This window comes from Rhea americana, unplaced genomic scaffold, assembly GCF_003343005.1.
Source record: "Rhea americana isolate MKP2758 unplaced genomic scaffold, rheAme1 scaffold_107, whole genome shotgun sequence".
NCBI classification, from domain to species: Eukaryota; Metazoa; Chordata; class Aves; order Rheiformes; family Rheidae; genus Rhea; species Rhea americana.
Window position 1 is genome coordinate 1,463,014 of NW_028185117.1, and position 23,390 is coordinate 1,486,403.

Consider the following 23,390-nt stretch of genomic DNA (forward strand, 5'->3'; position numbering starts at 1 on the left):
AGGGCATCTCACATGCTCACACTACTGCTACATTAATATTACCAAGGCCCAGCACAATTTTCAAGACACTGAATTGACTTACCAGCCTCAGTGTCAGTGAAAGGCATAACCTCCCGTATCCTACGAGGTGCTTTGGAAACAGCTCTCCAATCAACAGCTTTTGCACTGGCTGGAGTCTGGCCAGCTTGACATCCTCCATATGGCAGCACGTCCAAGGGTAGAGTGTCCTCCCTCAGTGAGCTGGTGAAAGAATTTACTCTGCAGAGGGGGGRAAAGAGAAAAAAAGGAACATTCTTTTCTCTGAGGCCTCCTGGGTTTTCTCTGCATTCCCACAAATCCAGTATTCATACAATCAAAGAGCTTCAGGCAGAGATGAGGCCAGTGGATCAAACACAGATCTGTCACCTGCATGTTTTGCTCTCCATCTATTACCGCTTTTGTTTTCATCAAAGAAGGTATCCTCATAACAAAACATCTGCAATACATAAAAAAGGTCTGATGCTATTATTTTCTAATAACAGTTTTGAGATACAGTAAGATTTCTTCTTCAAGACGCAAAATATTTCATTCAAGAGTGGGTCGAATGGCAGGAAACCCATAACAAGATACAAAGTCCCTGTCAATTTAAAGGTTGGAAGTCTCTTATCATCACAGTTCTAAACTGATGCACATTTGCCTTTCAAATAGCCAGACCTGGTATTTGACAATAACTGCTTGGGCATCTATCAGCTATCAATAACGCCTTTCCCAAAAGCTATTTGACATCTGAAGAGACATATCTGCTGAATGCGGTTTAACATGTTGTTATGGTTTCAGCGTGAAGATCTATTGCCAGGTTCCAGTAATGAAAGCAGAGACGCAGAGCCTAATTGTCATTRACAGGAAAGCCATTTCCTACCACAGAGGCAGTGTCAAGGACACACAAAAACTCTAAAAATGAAAACGTAACTTCAGTTCCTTTACATGGTGGAAAGCTTCTTTACTGCCCATGCAGACCAAGCCTGCAAAAGTCTACACTGAAGTTTTCACCAGCATGTGCTGAGCCAAAGCATCCCTCTATCTTTAGTGAGCAAGTGCCATCGTTTCATTGCCAGGCTCAAAAATATTTGTTCTTTTATTCTATAAACACTTAAATTCTAATGCTGATCAGATAAATTCAATTTTCTTGTTTAATCTTTTTCATAACTGGCTAACTCTGGGAGCTGCAATTAAAGCTGAAAAGCAAGCTGCTGCTGAAGGATTAAAAGCCATCAGATATATGAAAACAAAGAAGAAATCTTAGGATTTAGGTCCGACTCTTACTGAGAGACTGGGTTTGGCAATATGAATTGCCTTTTCCTTCCTGCAGTAATTCTTGATTTTCTAGCAAGTGGAATAAAATAAAATATCTTGAGAGTCYCACTACATGGCTGAAAACATTAATTTGAAATCTGGCCTTGGCTGAGGACTATCCTTGGTTTTATATCGACTGATTTTTTGTGTACTTGAATGTTCCTTAAACTCCTCCTTTGATTTCTGTTTTTTCTTCCATGTGATGCTATTTGACCATGAACACATGGTTAAATACTTAGCTAACTGCCTTTCTCTCCCTTCTCACCATTTTTGTTCTGTGAAATAGTCTTCTATTTGTTCTGGGAGGTGATGAATCCTCCCTGCCCCTGTAACAGTAAGACAAGGTCTTTAGTCCTACCTCTGACTATTCCCTCAATTTCACGGTACCAGAATCCATCTTTTCATTCCTCTTTAGATCAGTCTTCCAGCCAGTGACCGATCATATACCGCAGAGCGACCAACAGCTACTTGTCACCACCACCTCTCCGCCGGACGCCTGCCACTTGCATCAGCAGCAGCCCTCAGCATTAGCTCACACGGGATGCCCGAGGGGAGAAAATTCAGACCTACTGRAACGGTGAGCCGCAAAAGCGATACTAACGCCCCTCCGATGCATTTAGCTTTGTCGGGGCAAACTTAAGCCATCAAAACAGTGCCCGGATAACCTTGTTCAACACTCGCTCCTCTCAACTACTCAAACTATTAGAAGACCTTAAGAATCTCTAAAGCTCTGTCTCCCCAAATCCCTGCCTCCCAGTCAACAAGCCCAGCGGCAGAATAGCCCGTCTCTGTGTCTGCCTTGTGCTTTGGGGTAGGCGCTGGTGAGATGAGCCCTGCGTGGGCGTGGGAACGGCCCTGTGCCCRCGCTGCAGAGGACAACCCCTCCCAACATGGCCATGGCTAACGCAGGCTGCAGGATGAAGAGCCCAGCGGCTGCTACAGGAGAAATGCCAACATTTTTACCATATTCCTATTTAATGGGCCCAGAATATCACACGCAGTCTGCAAGAACCTATTCCATAGTAAAGTTAACAAATCCCTTGGGCAAACTCATGGTCAGTAAGGGAGCACCACACAGCAGTATCTTTGAATTTCGAGGATGAAGCATTAGGTTGGGAGGCCGCAGGCTGGTAATCTATTAAGGCACCAGTGCTTCTCAAGGCACTTAGCAGAAAAATGTTCCAAAGATCCTGGTTCCAAAGCGARGTCTCCTTCGCACAAACAAGTCTCCATCACGAGGATAAAACTGGGGCTAGAGACCTGACTTTTCTTAGCGACCATTCCAATACCTTATTTTCCAGTGGGAGCCACAAAGCTTCGTGATCTCACTGCATGTGCAAGGGTGGCTCCTCTAGCCCCTTTCCTTCATCACAATCCCTACAGGACATAGGGGTGTTTCCAAAGAGGAACTTGGGCAAACAACTGAATGCCAAGTTTAGATGAACACACGGTTCAYCCAAATACTCCATCACAATCCTTTTCTCCTCCAACCATTGGGGACGAATGAAAAATGAACTATGCAGAAAAGAAGATGCCGTTATTCACTTGAAGGGGTTTTACACTATCATTCCTGAATGCTCTTTTCCTCTCCCGGAGAATATCTCTGGGCAAGCTGTGGCTTTCTATGGGTTTCTACATAAGACAGTCAGAGGCAGTGCAGATAAAAATCCAGTTAACAGGCAGTACAGCGTACCATTGAAAAACCAGCCTGAAGGAAGGCAATAGTTAAGGCAGCAGAAACAATATTGTTTTCTGTATCAATTCAATACCTTCAGAAAAGGCAAGGGAGTCTAATAGCACACGGGGGAAGGGTAGGGCGAGACACCTCTAAACCCTGCGGACAGGCTCGCCCAACGGCAGGCTCTTCCCCGGGTTCAGAGGCAAGGTCCACGCGTGCGTGCAGCCTCGCAGGGCAGCCGGCACGCAATCGTGCCCACAGGCACACACCAGCTGGGCAGGCACTCTTTGTGCCACCTCCCCTGGCCCCGACAACGAGGCCAAGAGCCATGGCTCCTTCCTAAGCAAACTGCCTCCGGGCGGGAACCAGCTACACCATCACACCAGCTGAGGAATGCACTGGAGTTCAGAGCTTGCCGTCCATCGAGCTGCAAGCTGCCAGCACCCCTTACACTGCGGACAATTACGGTTGCATCCAGGTTCGGCTTCAGCTTACCYGCTTGAGCAGAAGGCAGGCTGGTGTATCAGTAAGCGCGTTTCACCGAGCCTCCAGCTTTATTTCGATGAGGCTCCACGGCACAAGGAAGGACGATGCAGACACGGAGCCAACTTTACAGGCAATACGGGAAGGGATAGCAGTGACCTCGGCTTTAACAAGCCCACGCAGAAACCCACCACTGCAGACTAAGCCCTTACTAGCTAAAGCCAGCTCAGGCACAAAAGACAGCTCAGATACAAGCTGCAATCCCACTCCTGTACTGCAAAGTAAAGTAACRTCAGGAAATTCCCATTCAGCTCCTGGTTTGTCACTGAGGAGTTAAGTGACCTTGAGAGAGTCACACCACCTTCCCAGTCCTCTGTTTAAACTGTAGAGCCAGGGTGAAAGGGACAGTCTGCTCTACAGGAACCTTGACCTCAACCGGGATTTCCGATGGCTCAATAATCCCGATAAAAACATTTCTGAGATGGAATTACCTAGAGTCATCCGCAGGCATTTCACGCATTGCATATGTATATATTCTAATTTAGGCATCTACACATTAAGGGTAAGTAAAGGCATCAGCTTGTTGTGCTTTTATTACCCCAAAGTCCAAAGAAACTGCACTTCCCGAKAGCCATCTCACAGCACGAAAAGCAGCAGAAACACAGAAGCTGGTAGAACACCTTCAGCTATAAATCTGCATGGTAAAAAGTGGCTGCTCTTTTCTCCAGCCCATTCAAACAGGCTTTAATCTTTGTACTGAAAAACTCTACTCCATACACAGTCTGAAGTAGAACAGCCATGGCAGGCAATCTGGAGCCTCCAGGGCCACTCGTAAGTGAAATAATTGGCATATTACCACCAGAGACCCAGAAAAGTCACCTTCYAGCTACAAGGGGTTGCTTCCAACAAAAGCCAACCCAGGCACGGGATGTCGTTGTTCATTAGGTTTCCATTAAAGATAAAAATTCTGATTTCAGTCCTGAAYACACCTCAGAAATCATGGCGTGTAATTTAACGTGCAGGCAGGTAATTTGCTGAGCAAGGTACGTATTCCACATTAAGGCAAACTGTTGCACACTTTGCTGATTATCTGAATCATATGTGTATGTGCACCTATAGATATACATACAGATCTACATATAAACACACATGCACACGCATTTTATATACATGTACATATTTTCATGTATACCTATATAAAACCACACAGGTATATGCTCTCTGCCATCAGTGAAGTGCTGTCCCTCCCYGGAGCTAGCTCCTCAGGCCAGACAGCGAAGACCCGCACACAACAGCTCGTTTACGTACCGTGCAAATGCCGTACAATCTCTACGCGAACTCTATCCTATCCTGACGTGCTGCTTATTTGCCCAGTACACAGTTTCAGCAGAGCTGAAACTAGTCAAGTGAATTGCTTTTATTTCATTCAATTTACTGGAAATCTGGTCAAAAATTGGTTTGGGGCAGACTCCAACACTGCAATTCTTGGCAGTGGCCAGGAACCTGCCCTCCTCGGTTGTTCCCGGAGAGCAGCTACGGTCAGCGTGCTTGTTTTCGGGTGGGTTTAAATCCTGTCGGGCAAAGGAGAGAGCTGTATCCACGGGCAAGTGCTCCCAAGCACTGAGCAGAGAGCTGGGGAGGGAAGCAGGCCAGGCCCAGCTACTCCTGGGTTATAACTCWGGAGCACTTCAGCAGGTATCACTACTATCATTTGTGCTATATAACTTACATCAGTTGCTGAGCCCTGTTATAAACAYCCAAACCAATTTTATTCGTGCTGTACAAAATGGAGGGACTACGAGCAAATTTTGTGAAAGCTGAAAATAAAGGCCAGATTATTCCCCAAGACAGCATCACTCCCTCAAAAAAAARRGGGGGGGGAGAAGATACTACAGGGTTTCTGCTGAAACCATTCTGCAACATTTTATCTTAACATCGTCCATTAACATGCAGCTAAGCCCCTGCGAACCGCTTTGAAAACATACCCCCAAGTCTGAATTTGTCAAGATGTCTCAGGTCCTCTGTATGCCAGAGGTCCCAGAAGGTCCCAGGAACTTGAAGTGGTTTTTACATTTCCTCTCTGTCTCCAAGCTCAGTCAAATTAACAGGAAGATATTGGATCAACCAATCATCCAGGAGAAAATTGAGCTGGCTATTAATGATCTCAAGCAGCAAACAGCCCCTGGGCTAGAGGAGCTCCCAGTGGAGCATGGCTCCAAGTTTGAGTGAAAGCCCAAACTTTTTTAACGGTTTTGCAAAATTCTTTTTCACCTTTTCCCTGCTGACGGCGCTCTGCCACCAGCAACTCGACTGAAGAGCCTCCGTTTGCCTCTGTGCCTCCTTTCTCTTACGATAGCTTGGGAAACTCTTCCCTCCTAACAAGGGCTATACTCTGAATATAACACGCTGGCAAAACTTAATCCTGCTTTAATGCCAAAAAGGGCAATGGGTGGTTAGCACTGGAGAAAAGTCCTTGGCCACACAGCAAGTGTAAGAATAGAAGAAAGAAAAGCAAGCAAGGTTTACCTCCAGGCAGGTAAAGCACAGCGCCAAAGGTGTCAAAGTCCTTCTGAAGCCTCCACAGGGTATCTAGGCTGATCCACGTCTCTGTTGGGCACTGGAGGCAGGTAGGGTGAAGCATGAAGAAAGCGGTGCTCAACATTTTGATTTTCCCTGATTCTGTGGTCTCATGCAACTAAAAWACATCTCGTTCGCTGTTAGCAGCAGTGTGTCCCTTCCACTCCGGTCTGCAAAACATGAACCATCGTTCCACTGCAGGTAGCTGGCTCTCAAAAGCAAAGGCCAGGTCCAGCCTAGTATTTGGACACCTGATTCCCACTCAGGAGCCACCTTCAAATCCTCCAGGCAAGGCCAGGCACTGAAACGCAGCCCTGCGGTAGCTCAGTCGCCAATCCTTGTGCACTAGCTGCCCCCAGTTCTTTCAGCTTAAGTCAGCTCAGCGTTTCGCAGGTGTCTGCATGGCAGCAAGCTTCCAACTAAGCTAYTCTTGAAACCTCTCCAGGTCAGAGATTTTAGGCTTTGAAACCTTAAGCGCAAAAATTGCACTTCACAACAGCTCCCGCTGGTGCTGTAAAGAGCAACAAATGCTCTTAAAGCGCTCTTAAGAGACAAGAAGATGACAATAAAATCGAGGGGAAATGGAGAAAAAGATAATCAGGCTGCAAGGTGCTGCTCTCACCTCCCGCCTGCTCATGAGGCAGCTGCCACCCTGCTAAACTCAACAGCGTGCAGGTGCTCAGAGGGAGCACTTGTGCACAACTAGCCCAAGAAATTCAGGTCCTTAAAGACGCAGGGCCCAGCTCCAGGCTGTGGCAGCGTAGYTGGGCTTGGCTGGCCCTTCTGATCGCCTGCAAGTCAAGCACGGGCACAGAGCACCAGCACGACGTGGTGCTAGAAATGGTCTGGAGACACGTTGCAGCCCGGGTCTGCCACATCTGACAGCGGATAYGTCTGCAGCGGGGGCTCGTATTACCAACTCTTTGCTTACTTCCAGCAGCGTAAAACAGCAGTAGTTTCAGGCACACGTCCCTTTGAAGTCAGCGGGACCACGCATGTTCACTCCTGATGCAGTTCCGGCCCAGTGATTCAGGACTCTGCCAAAGGAAAGCCAGGATTGTTGCTTCCAGAGTGAAATAAATAAATACAAATGTTTTGTGATGTGATGTCTTTACTCTTCAATTGTGCTGCTCTTTTTCTTCCAGTTAATCTCATTATTGCAAATTAGGGAGGTTCTCCAGTAGTTTTAAGGTGGACTCCTGAGCACGCGAAGGAAATAAACACAGTATTTTGCTTCAGATCTCAGCAGCAGGCAATTTATTCTTTGAGCCTCCTGACTTTAAAAAAAAACCCTAAGACTCTGATCTCTTTGCTTGCATCAAAGTCACTCACTAATTGAAGCAGCCTTTGCTCACACTCACTTGAATTCAGTAACATTGCTGCTCTGATTTAGCAGTGACCTCAAAATACTTTTTTATTCTCTTTGTTTCTACCTGCTTCTTTATTCCTGTTCGGCAATTAAACAGTAGAAAAATTCAAAGTATCTTTTAAATGAGGGTAATCTCAAATGAAAGCTGGTTAGAAGACTGAAATCAAAGAGCTGAATGAACAAGGTATCTTGAGTTATACCAAACCACCCTCTGATAGCATCTAGGAGAGGATGATGGCTTTCCTCCATAAAAGCCAGGGTCACACACTCAGCGTGGGAGTACGAGACCACAGAGCACAGTGCAATGAAAAGGCGATATAGACTAATCCTCGGCTACTGCAAATTAGCTTCCTACTGTTCGGAGCAAGCGCTATGACGATGTTTCCAGTGCTCAGAAATGTCCTTTCCCCCTGAGAATGCTTAGTATTGAGCAAGAAGACTGCCTGAGAGTCAGATGAGAGGCACGATGTTGGAAACTGCTTGCTAAATCAAAGTTTTATTTAACATGATAATTAGAACAAGCATCTCAGAGACTATGGGTGACGCTACGACTTTAAGACAGCATGGAAGCACTTAAAAACAGCCTTTAAATTGTGTTTTTAAAGCTTTTCAGTGCTGAAGGGGCTGGCAATGACGCTGTTTTGAAGCTTTTGCTAGCACTACCAGGAGGAGCCTGGCTCTCAGACTCCATAAGACTGCGCAGTGGTGCTCACTTCAAGATAGAGTACGTACTAAGTGCAAAAAACCCTCTGAAGCCACGATGCCCACGGACTGATAGGAAAAGGGTCCCACGTCGATCCAGCAAGGGAGCGAAAACGAAGGGCATTGCTTCTGTGGGCTCCTGCTATATTCAGTGGAGGGAGATCCCTCCTGGCCGCGCAGCATCTGAACATCCCCCTAGGGATGCCCATCTCCTTCCATAGGATACAATGATGATGACGATGGGCCAAGGCCTAATGTAGGTCCCTTCAGTAGGTCCCTTCAGTAGGTTCAGTGTGAATGCAGCCACACTAAGTGCCTGCAAACTGTTAAATGAGGAAGCCTGTGGGAACTGCACAAAGAGGCTGCACAGATGTAATCAGCATAACTACATCCGCTCTGAGCGCCTGACTTTGCAGGTTGAGATTTGCTAAGTCAAGCAGTCTCTTAGCAATCATGTTGCCTGGCTGCATGGCTGTAGAATACCAAGCAAGCAATAAAAAGTGAAGGATTTTTGCCTTTCTTGCTATGCCTCTCCTGCTACTGCGCGGAGAACTTTGTCCTGCGTCAGGCACGGCAAGCAAACAGACGGTCACGCAAGCGTAAGAAAACCTGCAAGCGCCCCAGCTCTATTTATGACAAGATCCGAAAATCGGATGGCTGTTTCTCACATTGTAACTCTTAACTGAGTCATAATCCCCCAACTTCACCTCCTATTTTCATTGTAGCTGCCGTCTGTTGCCGTAACCCCTGCGAATAAGCTTGCTTTATGACACACTGATTCATCCGCAGACTCAGCCTTAGGCCTCCCGAGGCATTAACAGAAAGATAAGATCCCCTGGCAGATGTGAAGTAGACTCAGTCACCCAAAAAGCAACTTTTTACCAACTGGTCATAATCCCTTTATCAGATTATTCCTGGCATGTTGTATTTTCTGGTCTGGAGGTGCTTTTCTGGAAGCAATTAGAAGCAGTATTAGAGGAAAAAAAAAAAAAAGTCTTACAGAAGCATTCCTCCACTAGAAGATGGATTTCTCTGCTATAAACCAGCTCGGCCATTAGAAGATCAGGTTAGCTTAAAGGAGAGCAGCAACACACACCATCTGAGCACGCATCCTTGTGACCTCCAACGGGCGCTGCCGGTTCATCCTACCTTCACTCCCACAGGGGAAGATAAAAAAAAAAAAAAAAAAGAAAGAAAAAAGGCCTCTGCCCGCCAGATTAAGGCATAAAAAGTCAACATTCAACCCAGATCCCCATGCCCACATGTCCTACCTGCAAAGGGCGTGAAGGCCTCCAGAGAGCCAACAGCAAACACCAGTCATGGGGATCCTGAGGAATTCAAGCTAGTTGGATTTGTGCTTAACTCACTTAGGGCATAATATTTTGTCTAACTTCCAAAAGCACTGGACTGCCAAAGGATTTTGGCCAAGAAGAGCTTTCTAGTACTTTTTTCCCCTATTTTGAACAAACTGTTTTAGCTGGATATTAACTAGAAAGAAACCTGGAACAAATTGTTGGGGTTCAACTATTGATAAATGAAGCAGTATTTCTGAAGTACGGAAACATCCCATTTTTGTAAGGAAATTTTAGAGCGGAGAAAAAAAAATTGAAATATTTCATTTCAGATTGACTGACAAATCTTAATATATATTGTATCACTATTCTTTTTCTTTAAAAAATGTTATTCAACTAGAAAGGTAGAAGCTGAGCTGTTCACATAGCTCTCGTCTGGCATAGGACATGACTCAGGACTCTAAAAAAAAAAAAGGGAATGTAACGTTGATACAAGGTCGAGCAGGACAGGCATCTGGGTCAATGAGTTTACTAATGATTTCTACAGCTGTCCTTTATCCTACAAACTACAAGGGTTATTACACAGCCTGTACTGCTACTAATGCAAATTACTGCTTGGAATAAAGTTTTCCATAATGGAGTGAGGAAGAAAAAGGAGGCGTGCATTTATCAATTAAATTTAAAGTAGCACTTTTTCATGGATTCTGCCATCACAGCTGCCTAAATTGAAAAAAAAAACAGTGAAAATTCAGGCTCTCTGCCCTGAGTAAATGACTATAATTTGGATTTAAATGGCATAGGAATCAAAACTTGACTCTATTTGCAGATTCTATGGCCCTGTTTTTCCTCATTGTTTCTTCCCGAGCCTCCTACTGTTTATAAAATTGAAAAATCAAGCTAAGCTGAACGTCCAAGTGCCTTCACTATGATTGAATCTCTCCCTCTCCGTCTGTGCATCTGACTGACGGAATCAGAAGCGAACGGCTTCCTTGGCTAACACTCGCTTTCACTTCATTTCATCCGACCTTGCCGAGGATCTTATAGACCACGAAAACAACGCCACGGGCAATCACTGTCTTGTTGGTAGCAGCTTCAGACAGCTATTTAAYGTAACCCACTGTTAATTTCTCATGGAAATAACTGACCAGTGGATCTGTTTTCTCCACGATTGCTAGTCCTGTAATCTTTCGAAAACCTCGCTATCTTAGACAGCGGAGTTAGCAGAGACCTCAAGACAGCATCTACTCAATTCGCCCACCATAGACTCCAGTGACGTGGCACAGGCACTTACCCGGACTGTTCTTAAAAAGTGCTAGTAGCAGTCAGTCCTGAAGGCTTCCAAGCAATCTCTTCTAGTGGTTCGGAATGACACTTCACTGCCTTATTCTGTGAGCACATAACCTCCTCGGAAAGAAATTCAGATTAAAATTTTATGCTATTTTATTACATTCCCTTCTCAGGAGTCTCCAAATGTGTATTAAAAAAATCCCAGCTTTATGATTTTATGGCATCATCTGAACAGTGTCCATCATCAGAGAACCTCACTGAAAAATGTGTGGAACAACATGTTCCAAAAATGGGGGGCTGAAATTAGGTTTTTCTAAACCATTTAAATGAATCTCAATGTATCTAARTCACCTGAATGTATCTCAGGGGTGAGATACATTCCTATCAAAACTGTTAACCATCCAGAAGTTCCCATCTAAACCACCTGAGGGAAAAAAACAAAAAACAAAAACCCACACCAGAAATACTGCAATCTCTCCTCTCTCTTCATCATTTTTAGTTAAAGGATCTCAATTGGCGTTATTGCTCAGCACTTCAGGGAATCTGGCTATTTAAGCCTCTCTRTATGAGCTGCTCCATGCTGAAATATATCCTTATAAAGACACTGATGGGGGAGAGAAAGGCTGATTTCCGCAGAGGAACATTATTGGCTCTTATTCTGAGATAACAGAGATGCCCACAGGCYGTCTGTATGTACCAGCAGCACCCTGGACTGAGCGGGGCAGAGCTCCCTCTGCTCTGGCAGCCAAGTGTCCCGGGGGAGCGTTCCCCAAAACCCCCGAGACAGCGGGGACCGAGGTGCCATTGCCCTTTGGTGCAGCCGGGAGTGAGGCGGTTCAATGCTCAGGGCTTTGAGGAAAGCTGGCAGAGGAGGAGGCAGTATTAACAGAGAGGCTGTGTTTCAGCACCTGCAGCTGTTTGACCTGGAGTCAGCTTTGCTGGGAAAACTGTTGTTACAGCATGAGAAAGTCCGTGAGCCRAAGCCATGCAAGGTAAGAAAAGTGAAAATACAAAAAATTGTGACGTGGAAAAGTATTGGGGGATGGAGCACAGACTTGGGAGACAGCAGCTCTGCAACACCRAGGGCTATCTCCCTGCCTGCTGGGCCAGCGCAGACCGTTCGAGTGTCTCACTGGTGTAACGGGCATGCTAATTCTCAGCCTACTAGCTCATTGGCCTTACCTGGCTACTGTGTACCTTAGCCGTAAATAATCCATATAAACGACGCTTTGCATTTTTCATTTGTGCCTATCCTGTTCACAGCCTCTTTGCACGCAGCCAAGCTACTCGGGAGCGCCCAGAGAACGAAGGCTACACGTGGAAGAGAACCTCACGGGTCGCAAAGGAGCACGATGGGAAAGAGAGAAAAATATGCTAGCCTAATAAATAGCACATTGTGCCTTTCTTTCCAATCATCAGCTTTAATCAAATAACAATTAGTATGCTCCATACTTTCTCCCTGACACGACGCTGGATCAACATCAGCAAKATATTGGCCATCTGTTCTCAAAAACACTGAAGACTGATCCTGTTAGAAGATCCTTACCTGACTGCTGACGTCAACAACGGTACTTTTTTTTGACACAGAACCTTAATTTAATTAGATGCTCCTGCAGTCACCAGATCATCATCCAAGCATTTAGTTCAGCCCTACTAAAAAAAACCCTGTTACATTTCCAGTCCTTCAGAGGTGGCCTCACTGGGAAAAGGATTCCTTACATCCCAGAAGCTATTAAACATACAAACAGCTTGGCACTGAATCACCTTTACGCAACTGCTGGAACACTAGTATGAATTAGGGCTGCATTTATGTAAATCAGTGTGGTAATAGCCTTCTCTGCTTTTTTTTTTTTTTTAGTTAAAAAAATAGGGAAGAAATGAAAGAGAGGAGGAGCTAGAAAAAAAATGAGCTGAAGCAACACTCAAATGAATCACTTAGCCCTGCTACAAATCAGCATACAATTACTAATGACAAGCTATGGATGTATACAAACAGCCTGAATAAAAACGCCCCATTCCAATCACAGAAAAGCAGCAAATGGCCAGGTTGCAAYGCTACCATTCAATCATGAAAGCTTTCACCTTTAATTTTTAGAGCAGGACTCATCACTCAGATGTGCTCTTCCGCTCCTGCTGTCTCAGAACTGTGTTTCTTGGGTAGCTTTCAGCTTTGGCTACACCATGATCAGGTCCTCCAAAGATGTGTGAAGATCAAATCGAGAGCGGCATTTTTCTCCTTCCTTTATATATGCCAGAAGACTTTTTCCCAAAYTGCTCTCACTTCCTGTTGAGGGCCAGATTTGCAGATAGACTCAGTGTCCACCAGTTCCACCTGGGAACAATCAAAATGTGGCCACCCGTATCTCTGCTCAGGTGCCTGCACGCAGCTGTGCTGGGCACTGAGCCAGCCTCCCGGCTGGCCCGACACCAACCACCGGGCAGGAATATGAGTCATAACAATAAATGTTCCTCAAGCRCCGCTCATTAAATTATTGACGCTGGCTTACGTCTCTTCCTCAGCGGCGCGGAAAAAGCTTTTGAAGTGCTGTACAAGCAGAAGAACGCACAAACACAGCTGAATTTCCATGGCAAACTCTATGCCCGGCGTTTCCCGCTGGCAAGGTGAAGCTGGAGGCCCAGTGCGAGCGGAGAAGAAGCTCAAGTCTGGAGGCTGTGGCGCGGGATGATTCCTCTGATGTTGTGCCTAAAAGGCCTGTTCCTTCCCTGCAGACTTTYCAAGTTTTATATGAGAATTAAAAAGCTCCAGTGGCTGCTAGGCTTCCGAATACCCCTGAAGGTTCATGTTTTAGGCAGTTTCACTGAGAATAAACACAGAGGAGGGCAGAGTGACTTGCTGCAGGGTGGTAGAAAAGCAGAGGGGCAATACCTGTTTCCCAAGGCACAGGGGAGCCCTCTGCCTTCCTCAAGAGATGATACGACATTTCARGATCTTGCTATGAATGTAAACACTTAAAATACCGTCTTTACAGGGATATGTAATAGTATTCATAGAAAAAAAACACTCAATTCCTCCACTGCAAGGTGCTTCATAGACAACCAGCATGCTACTATTATCTACTACAGATCTTGCCAGGGATACCAAAGTTTGGAGGATTGTTACCAACATCCTAGCCTAACAGGCTGGCCCTGAACCTGGTTCCCCTACAAAGAGCCCCACTATTCTGCCCACATGCACACCTGCCTGCATGTTCTTTTTAACCGGACTGAAGTTAATCTCAACAGGATTAATTTACAGAGATCAAGGGAACAGTGATTTTTGGTGGAAAGCAGATGGTTTCTTCTGGATGGACTAAAGCTCTGAAAGCAGTGTGAGATATTTTAACCTTCCAGGTTTACTGAGATTAAAAGCTCAGGGATTCTGTATCCTAACTACAGTATATTTAATCATATTTACGTGATGCAAATGACATTACCATTTAGAAATTATCTGTGTGGTTTTCAAGTAACAAGTGGCTTCCTGATAGATACTGGTATCTGACTACACCAAGCACTGCAGAGGGAAGCATGGAAATGTAAGTCCAAAGCTGGCAGAACTATTCCCAGACCAACAAAAATAAAACACTGTTGTTTCCATGAAAACCCAAAGTATCTTGCCTCTCCAAATGGCAGCGTGTCATGGTTTGAATGCAACCATAATAAACGTACCAGCGGTTCAGCACAGACTTGGGATTTCAGCTGTTTCCTTTTTGCCCTCCAAATGAAGGTATCATAAATGAGCCCGGTTTCAAAGCACAGAGTAAGGACGTAGCCTCTGTAAATTATGCCACTAAAACTTAATCCACCTAAATTCTCCAGCACGTTTGAAAATCCTGAATTTAAAGGTTACAACAGACCAGAAGAATTATTTCTTTAATGAGTTGCTGCTCTTTTTCTATCTTGTACATATGCATGCAAAATACCCTTACCCATTCCCACCAGCTCAAAGGCACATGGACACCCCAACTTCTGTATCAGACCTCACTGAAGCACTATAATTTGTACGTGAGACACACAAAGTAGCAAGGAAGGGAAGAAGCGCACCTCCATGGCAAGGACACAAATTTGACAGAGATGTCCCAGGAATAGAGGCAGCRGGTCTGTGGGGCAAGGTCAATGGGTGACTGGGAAACAGCCATGCAGGGGAGCACCGGTGCATGTGCCTCCAGCCCCAGGAAAGAGAGTCTTTTGCAAAATATGGTCTTCAGCCATGAATAAAGGAACCTGGAGCTCACTGATGCTGTACAGTCAAGTCAGATCCAATCCAGTTCACTCCTGCCCTGAGCTTCTGTTCTGCGGAATTTAGGTTAAAAACAGTATACAACTGGCAGCACATCATTTCTTCTTTGTTTCTAACAGCACTGAAAACCACTGACTGCTCAGCCAGATTCTCCCTTCAAAAAGAWGATCTTGACTTACTTGAGAAGCCTGCACTCTTTAATTATTTCCAGTTATCTTGTGTAGGGAAGTAAATATMTATAATATTAGCAGGGTCAGAACGCCATTACACTGAAATGCATTTGCTCACCCCAAACCTCTAGAGCTCCCCATGATGCAAAATGTTTCCCTACAGAAGCATCTCCTCATCTTCTACCTACTCTAAGTACTACAACCAAAAAACGTATTACCATAATACACAAGAGCCACAAGTTTATCTCTGCTAAAAAGAAAAGTCTTAGCACAATCTTAGCATTCCCTCTGATGAGAGGAGAGCAACTACGGCACAGAGAGAGGAAAGGCTGRGGCAGGTGCTCACCTATTTCTGTGCCTGCAAAAATGCAGCAGGTGGAAGAATGACAGACTCGGGCAAAATAATAAAAAAAACCCTCTACCATCACCAGCACCATTAAGAGCACAAAGTTATTCGCATGCACCCACAGGCCTTGCAGCGCATACCCCACTTACAACTGACTGCAACTTTATGCAGAGAAGGCGATACGATTTATTTTAATCTGCTCCAAACAAAACATACCTATTCATTTGCTACAAGCATGTCTCATTTAAACCCTGGGGTCTAGTTGTTCTCCTCCCATTATATGCGCTCATTTAACATTTCATAATCTGCTGGTGCTGAGAGCCAATTCAGGGCAGGACCTCATGGTGATTATCACTTAGTGCAAAAGAGCTTATTACCTTACACCCGCACTCCAAAGCRGTCACTAGAGATACGCCCGAGCATGTATTAGCTGAAGGTAACTATTAGCTACGGATAGTAATAGATACAAGATCACGTTTCCAGTAGGAGCTCCGTAACTACAGACTTGTTTTATCGCRAAGTTTTGCTCTTCATCCTGTGATACAAAGTGATTCATGTGAAGGTAACCACAAGGCTGGGAATATTATCCTTCTGACAAACTAAGAAATACATTACTAATAGCCAAGTATACTTACTCTGCAATTACTATCAGTCATGCAGGGAAATATTTGGTTATATTATGAACAGTATACTACAAATGCAGAAAAGTGTAATTAGGCAACTATCGTGTAATTAAAATGTAATTACATTGCAAGTACAATATTAACATTAGTTTTAAATATGAGCACAGACATATGTAATTTAATTTGCTTTGGACTGCCTTCAAACAAACCATACTTGGCGCACATACACCACCGCTTGATGGAAAAACTTCCCGGCAACTCCCTGGCATCTGGAATACAGCAGTCACTGAAAGAACGAGGTTTTCACCAAAATTAAGTAAATGCKATTAAATATTTCTTTGCTGCAAATCCCTTCATTATTAAACTAAATCTGCAGTTCTTGGGTCATCTACAGCAAAGCAAAATGGGTGAGAAGTGTTATTGCCYCAGCATGACAGCACCTGCTCCCAGGGCACGTTACTTGGCTTTGGGGCACTGGCACCAGCAGCTAAAAATCTGCTTCTGCTTGGCCTCTGACACAAACAGGTAGTTCAAACAGTAGCAAAAATCACATCACATCCAATTCCCCTGCTCTTCTAAGACTGCAAGCTCTTTGGGACAAAGTCTCCCTTGTAATATATGTTTTTAAAACTTATTTTGCGTAGCTCAAAAGCTGAGAGCTGCAGGAACAGTTGCAATGATAATTTCCTAGTCTGGTACTTTTCTGCATTTATGATCTCCCAAAAAAAAAATAGAAAGAAAAAAAGAAAAAAGAGCAAAACTTAAAAAAATGCTTCGATCCTTGTGAGTATTAACTGAAACAAAGTCCTTGTTTTATCATATTCATAACAGAGTTCTGTTTGGGTATTATTATTAATGATAAAATTAGAGAGGCCTTCTTACTAGATCTATTCCTAGTCAAGCTAAGAAAACTCTCAGAGGAGGATGAAAGAGTTAATTAGAAAAGAAGGATCAGAGCAAAAAAATAAGTAGAYGAAGAATGACTGATTGGGGGGAAAAAAGGGAGATCAATTTTTATAACGAGAGTTCTATTCAAATGCCAACTTCACCCAGCAGTCTGCATAATTCATTTAATACCTCCAGCCCATACATGCCAGTTGATAGTAGTACCTATTTGAGGACATTAATCACACACGAGAAAAGTCAGGTTTTGTGTTGAAAACAAAATTGGATAGGTAATGAAAGCAAGAGGTACCGAACARGATCAGCCTTAGCTCTGATGCCAAAACACCATAGACAGGGGTGAACGGAGAATCTGACTTTCATTCTGCAGAAGAAAAAAGCGAGATCACGTTACAGATCGTTATTCTACTATGAAAAATTGAAAGAGTAATACAGCCTCTGGGCAAATTTTTTGTCTAATTTCAGTTTTGCAAAATAAAGATCAAACTGATTCGAAATGAACAACTCCGAAAAGTTGATTTTACTGAGAAAAAAATCAAAGAGCTAACAAAATTGAAACATCCACACAATGTGAAAATGAGGCATTATTTGCTTTTGTAAAAAAGTAAAATTGAAAGCATCTAGTTTGATTACTCAAGAAGCGGAAACAACCTTCTTACCGAACAAACGAAGAAATCTCTCTGAATTTTATGAGCACTACATGAATTCTATGAGCATCTTTTGGGATGTTCCTTCTACATTAAGCCTGATAGATATTTTAAGTAAAGATATTTATATTCTCTTTCTCACATAACCAGCTTCTCACTACAGTAACATGTCCATTAAATATGTCTATCACATAAGCTAGTATGGCCAGTACCTACGGACGGATCCTGCTTCATCTCTACTGCCTGTACCTTGGGCATGGAAACCTGTCCTGAACATCTTGGGAGGCACCCGTGTAGGCTGGTACTGCTGTTCTTCAGGGTATAGACAGCTTGTCCTGCAGCTCCTCAAGCTGCTGCTAGACTCCTGCCACTTAGATGTGCAAGCTAAAAATGAGCTCTGGTACGCCTTGCTTTTGCATTACACCCAGCCGCAGGATAGACAGTTGGAGCCAACAACATCAACGATGGATCCTGCACGCAGTATGGACTCTGGGCTTTCATCGCTGCAGGCTGAATGGCTTCCCCCGAAAGGCAGAAACCCTTCTGTTATGGCCTGCCCCCTCAGCAAGCCTTCCAYGGCCAGCCTCTGTATCGCACTCCAGCCCCACTTCCACACGCCTCTGTGGGGCATTTAATGAGGAGGATCTTCCACCGTGTGCCATACCTTGTCTCCCTGTCGCATTTATCTATTCAGTCTGGAAATACTTGGCAGCAGGTGCGCTTCACAGAGCTTTCTACCTCTTGGCTCGCACACTTGTACAATTCGTCTTGTCTCTCATCCCTTGCACGTCGAGGACCAGATGCTCTGTACGTGAGTAAATACAATAGGATAGTGTAAGACTATTCAGTCAACAGTTACGCACACTGCAACCAGTTGCTTCCCTCTGATTGCTCCTTTTTTGTTAYGAGCTTGCCCTTCATATATCTTTGACAGAAGAGAAATTCTGYGGCTAATCAGGGCACTAATGAAACAGTTGTTCTGCTAATAGAAATTTTTAAAACTGTCAAAGGAAAAAGAGAAAGCTTTGCAAATGAGCCCTCCTCTTCAGCTGGGGTTCCCATTGAACTTGAGTGCCACAAAACAGCACTCGAGCAGCGCTCAGGCTTTAGTACTGTTGATTTCTTTCTCCCCAGGATCATGAACCAATTAGAAGTGCTGTAAGAACCTACCAGCAAGAACTAAGTCAGCCCTATGGCTATTACTACAGTAAAGCCAYGCTTGAAGAAGGCCCAGCTGAGAACGGAGCCCACTGCGTCACAGACTGCACAAACGCACAGTACGGATCCCCACTTCCGACGCTGGCAACTCTTTTGGTCGAGTATTGTGGCTGCTAAAAGCCCCATGACTTAAGATTTAGGAGAATAAGGGGAGTAAAGGAGAACTGAAGAGGAGGATGGAAAAATGGGTAATTAAGAGGCCAAGTAGCCACAGAGAAAAGAAACACTGCAGAAGGGCAGCGGGAAGACTGGCAGTGAGCTTATGCCAAAGAGAACGATCAATGAGCCTTGTTTTTCTTTGGGTCTGTTTTGTTTGTGCTTTTTCACATGAGAAGGTGACACCACACAGGCAAGACTTTTTGCCAAAAAACACAGAAATTCTTCCAGTCTTGCTGCCCTTGATGCTGGAGAGCAGCTGGGCACTGAAAGCAACGGCTGTCCTTGCCCCGGAAAGCGAAGCTCTCCGGCTGCCAGCTCCGCTCCGACGCAATCACTCCCCTCTAGAGAGCTTGGACAGGACACTCGGGCCACTTGGACAGCCAGGCTCACTGAGGCTTTGACACGCACGGTGTCTCTGCCTCATACCGCACATTCACGGGACCAGGGAAATCCTGCTTCCCAGCCCAGCTCGTACTTCTTGCAAAGCGCTTGGTAATCAAGGGACTGTATGTCCTACTAAAGTCCTTTGGCAAAGAAAGTCAAAATTTGTACTCTGTATTATTTCAGATGTGAAACTGTAAGCTGCTTTTGTGCGGTATTAAGTAAATAGTTAAGGACAAAGCGCTTTTTAATAGAAAGAGGTAGCGAGATACGCACAGATTAGAGTTTTGTACTCCAGTAAGCCCAGTCCTCAAAGAGATGCCTCTAATATCTCCCACCACTCTGGCTGCAGCTTTCTCCTTCCAAGGATCCCGTCACCTCCTGTCAGCACCCCCTCTGCCCTCCTCCTTCCCCTTACTCAGTCACTGCGTGTTCTGCCTTTGGTCTCGCCGCCCGGGTTTAAGCCAGAGAAATTAAAACGGAGGAATCCTCCGGAAGGCTTTGTACCTGCACATGGAGGTGTCATAAATAGCTTGCTAATGCTTTGAAAAGGGACTAATAAGTAGCTACAGCTGGTAACCTTCCAGCAGGCTGAATAATTTGTTAAGACTCTATCAGTTTAATATGGGCTAGTTTAGCACTAGTATGGAAAGGGGCACATTGAAACCCATCCCAGCACCACTGCTCCACTGGCCTCCGCGACCAAGGGACTTCTCTCCAAATGCCAGCGCTGGTGGGGGTAAAGCCAACAGTCAGGGGTGGGGGGGGGAGAAGTCCTGAAGGTTAAGGCAGATGTTAGGTCTTAAACCATTAAGTTTTTCTAGTAGGGAACACCTCAGCTACGACTGAGCCTCATCTTCAGGGGATGCCCCCACGTCTGCTAGAGTCCAGTAAAGATTCATTCCTCAACTTTGGCCACCTATGCTGCCACTACAGCCTCACTCGTTTTCTTGTGTCCTGTTCAACATCAGAATAGTGCACTGGCAAGTTATAAAAAGCTTACGATCTCCTCTCCCTGCCAATAAACCAAGAGACTCGGAAATCCGAACAACGGCAAGACACCTCAGGGTGCTCTTCACRTTCACTGAGACATCTGCCAGGGCTGGTTTTCAAAAGTGGCAAGATTAAGGCACAAAAACACTTGACTGCAGAAGCTGTCTGTCCCCACACACTGCAAATTCCTCAAGCATCTTCATATATCGTACCTAAGTGAAACACAGGCATTAACAGGAACATCCTTTTTCTGGATTTTGTGCAGCAATAGGGCACTGAAAGAAGTGTTAATATGGTCATGCACACCCCACCTCAAGATACGCATAAAACCGTACACGATTCTAACCCCTTCCATCAGAAAACTACCCAAGGTTAATTATTGGCTAATAATAAATTAATCTGGCATTGACCTAACAGCTTGGTAAGGTTCTGAGGTCCTCACGTGACTAAATTTAACTCTGTGTACCAGTAACTGATATCCTCTGTCAAGGAGATGCCTGCTGAGCGCTCTGCGTGCGCATCATTAACAGCCACGACACCGTCAACAAAATAAAACGGCTCCATCAATAGCGGCGAAGGATCGGGTGAWTCTGCTGCAGCCTGGCCACACAACATTTTTTTGTTTTGTTTTCAGCCAGAAGTGTGTGGATTTCACATTATCAACCAGAAGGTCACCAGCTCTTATTCTGAAACAGACCGGCTGTTCTGAATCTAAGAAGCTGGTACAAAACATTGCAGTTTTTCCTTTTGAAATAGATATTCGTTCGGAAATATCATTGAAATTTTCTTTTTAAACATTAGAAAAGCCTCATTTAAAAAATAGCATTTCAACATAGGCTTTTGCAAAATACATCTCTCAATCCAAAGTGAGCTGGAAAACATCTGAATATTTACTTCTCTTTTTTAATGTTTTGCTGTCCCCTCTTCCAGAATGGGCAGCTCGCCCTCCAAATCCCCGACCTCCTTTTTTCCTCAAGCACTGGTCTCTTCTGGATAATTTATCACCACAATCCTGCAGCCACAGAGCAGCAATCCCAGTCTCGCAGCAAACAGCACTGTAGAGGGAAAAAAAAAAAAAAAAAAAAAAAAAAAAAAAAAAAAAAAGAAAGAAAGGAAAAAAAAGAAAGAAAGAAAGAAAAGAAAAAAAAGAAACTCTTTATCTCTAAGTGTGATTCAAAAAGCATCAAAACACGGGGTAGGACATCTCGCAGTTTAAGCGCGCACCAAATCAGGTCCTATCCGGGCAGCAGCCCCAAAGTGAAACACAGTGAAATGCATTTCTGTGAGATGGAGGGACTTTGGGGGAGGGAGAGTAGAAACACAGATTTCAGCTTCCCCACTTCAACGACCAAATGAAAATAAGAAACAGTGAGGAGAAAATATTTGACTCAGGGTAGGAAAATATCACAACAGTTTACTTCTAATTTAATGTAATTCTATTAGCTCTGAGTCCCGTTTAACGGCCCCCGAGCCTTGCTACACCAGCGAAGGCTGCAGAGAGCCTCTTCACGGGGCGTGATGTTGGGGTCCCTTTTCAGCACCGTCACCTTCTGCTCTACCCGTAATTTGTATGAAAACGGCACTATAGAGACTATTTGTAAGCTAATAGTTACAAGTGTTGAAAAACCTGCATTTTTCCTGCTGAACAAACTAAGTTCAGATAAAGGAATCCCATTTTTAAAAGCACGCAATGCAGGGACAAATCTATCGCCGGGGGTCAATCCTATTGATTTTAAGAGAACTACAGTGCAGTTCACTTTAGCCTATGCTTCTCCCACTTCACTGGCTCATGATACACTGCTTACTTAGGCTCTAGTAAACTAACTATTGGCTTATCTGTCTTGCAAAGGGAAGGTCCCTATGGATTTCACTGGAAAGATGACAACTGTTTTAAAGAATGGTATCGCTCAGTGCTTTGTACCGAGGTTGGTATCCACGATAAACACACATGGGCTGATATTTTTCTGATAAAGGTCCATAATAACGCAGCTGAAAAAAAACCTTAGATTTTCTTTTTCTTCCTAGATTTTCTTATTGCATTTTTATTTGTGCATTTATTAAGATCAAATGTATACTGTGTAATATCTTTTAGAAGCTTTTTAACAGCCATTCCATACCATCTGTAAGCTTGTATTTACTCCCTGCTTTGGTGCATCAGTGCTTTAACAATGTTTACTGGACACATTTCAGAGCACAAAAATCCGCTATTCTACTACAAACATTTGTTTTCCTTTTCTGTAAATAAGAACAGCTTTATAGTTTCCATAACTGAATAAATTGCTGCTGAATCTCAGAAAAAAATTTAATACTAGCTCAAACGAAACATTTATTTCTTTTGGAAGAAAAGAGAGACACTAGGGTTTGGGTGTTTTTTTATAACAAGACAGATAGCTTGGAAACAAATGCTTTTTAGCTTTGGATTTTTGAAGTCTGACTTGAAAAAGTAGCCCCAAAATCTTCCTGCACAAAGCAATTTGGGCTCGCTTTTAAAATATCCTCTTTGAAAGCAGCTGTCAGTAGATTTGGAGAGTGTGTGCTACGTTAAAAACCTGCTGAAAACAGTATTAGGAGAATAAAGGCAAATCCCTTGCTTTTGTGTGCTCCCAGCCTGCCTGTACGGGAGCGTGGAGGGGCGCTAGCTGTCACGGGGGCGTCTGTGCGCTGTGATGTGCCCCGCACGTTGCCGCGCTAATGAGGAGCAACGAGCGGGCTCCSGCGTCCCGCTGCACGTCGCTCGGCCTGTCTCTTTGCAAGCATCTCTTCTCGCTGCTTCGCAGCGGGAATTCTCCTTCTCTTGCAGGGGAGGATGGAGCCAGCTTGGCGGGTGTTTGTCTGCACGCAGGCTTCAGAGGGCTACGTTTGAAAGCTGCATGTTGCACAGAATCACACTAAGCTGCTTAGCCTCTCCGTCTCGGCTCCCCTCTAAATAATAGGAGCTGTAACACAGGGAGGTACGAGGATAATTGTATGAAAAAACGTTAAGAACACAGATG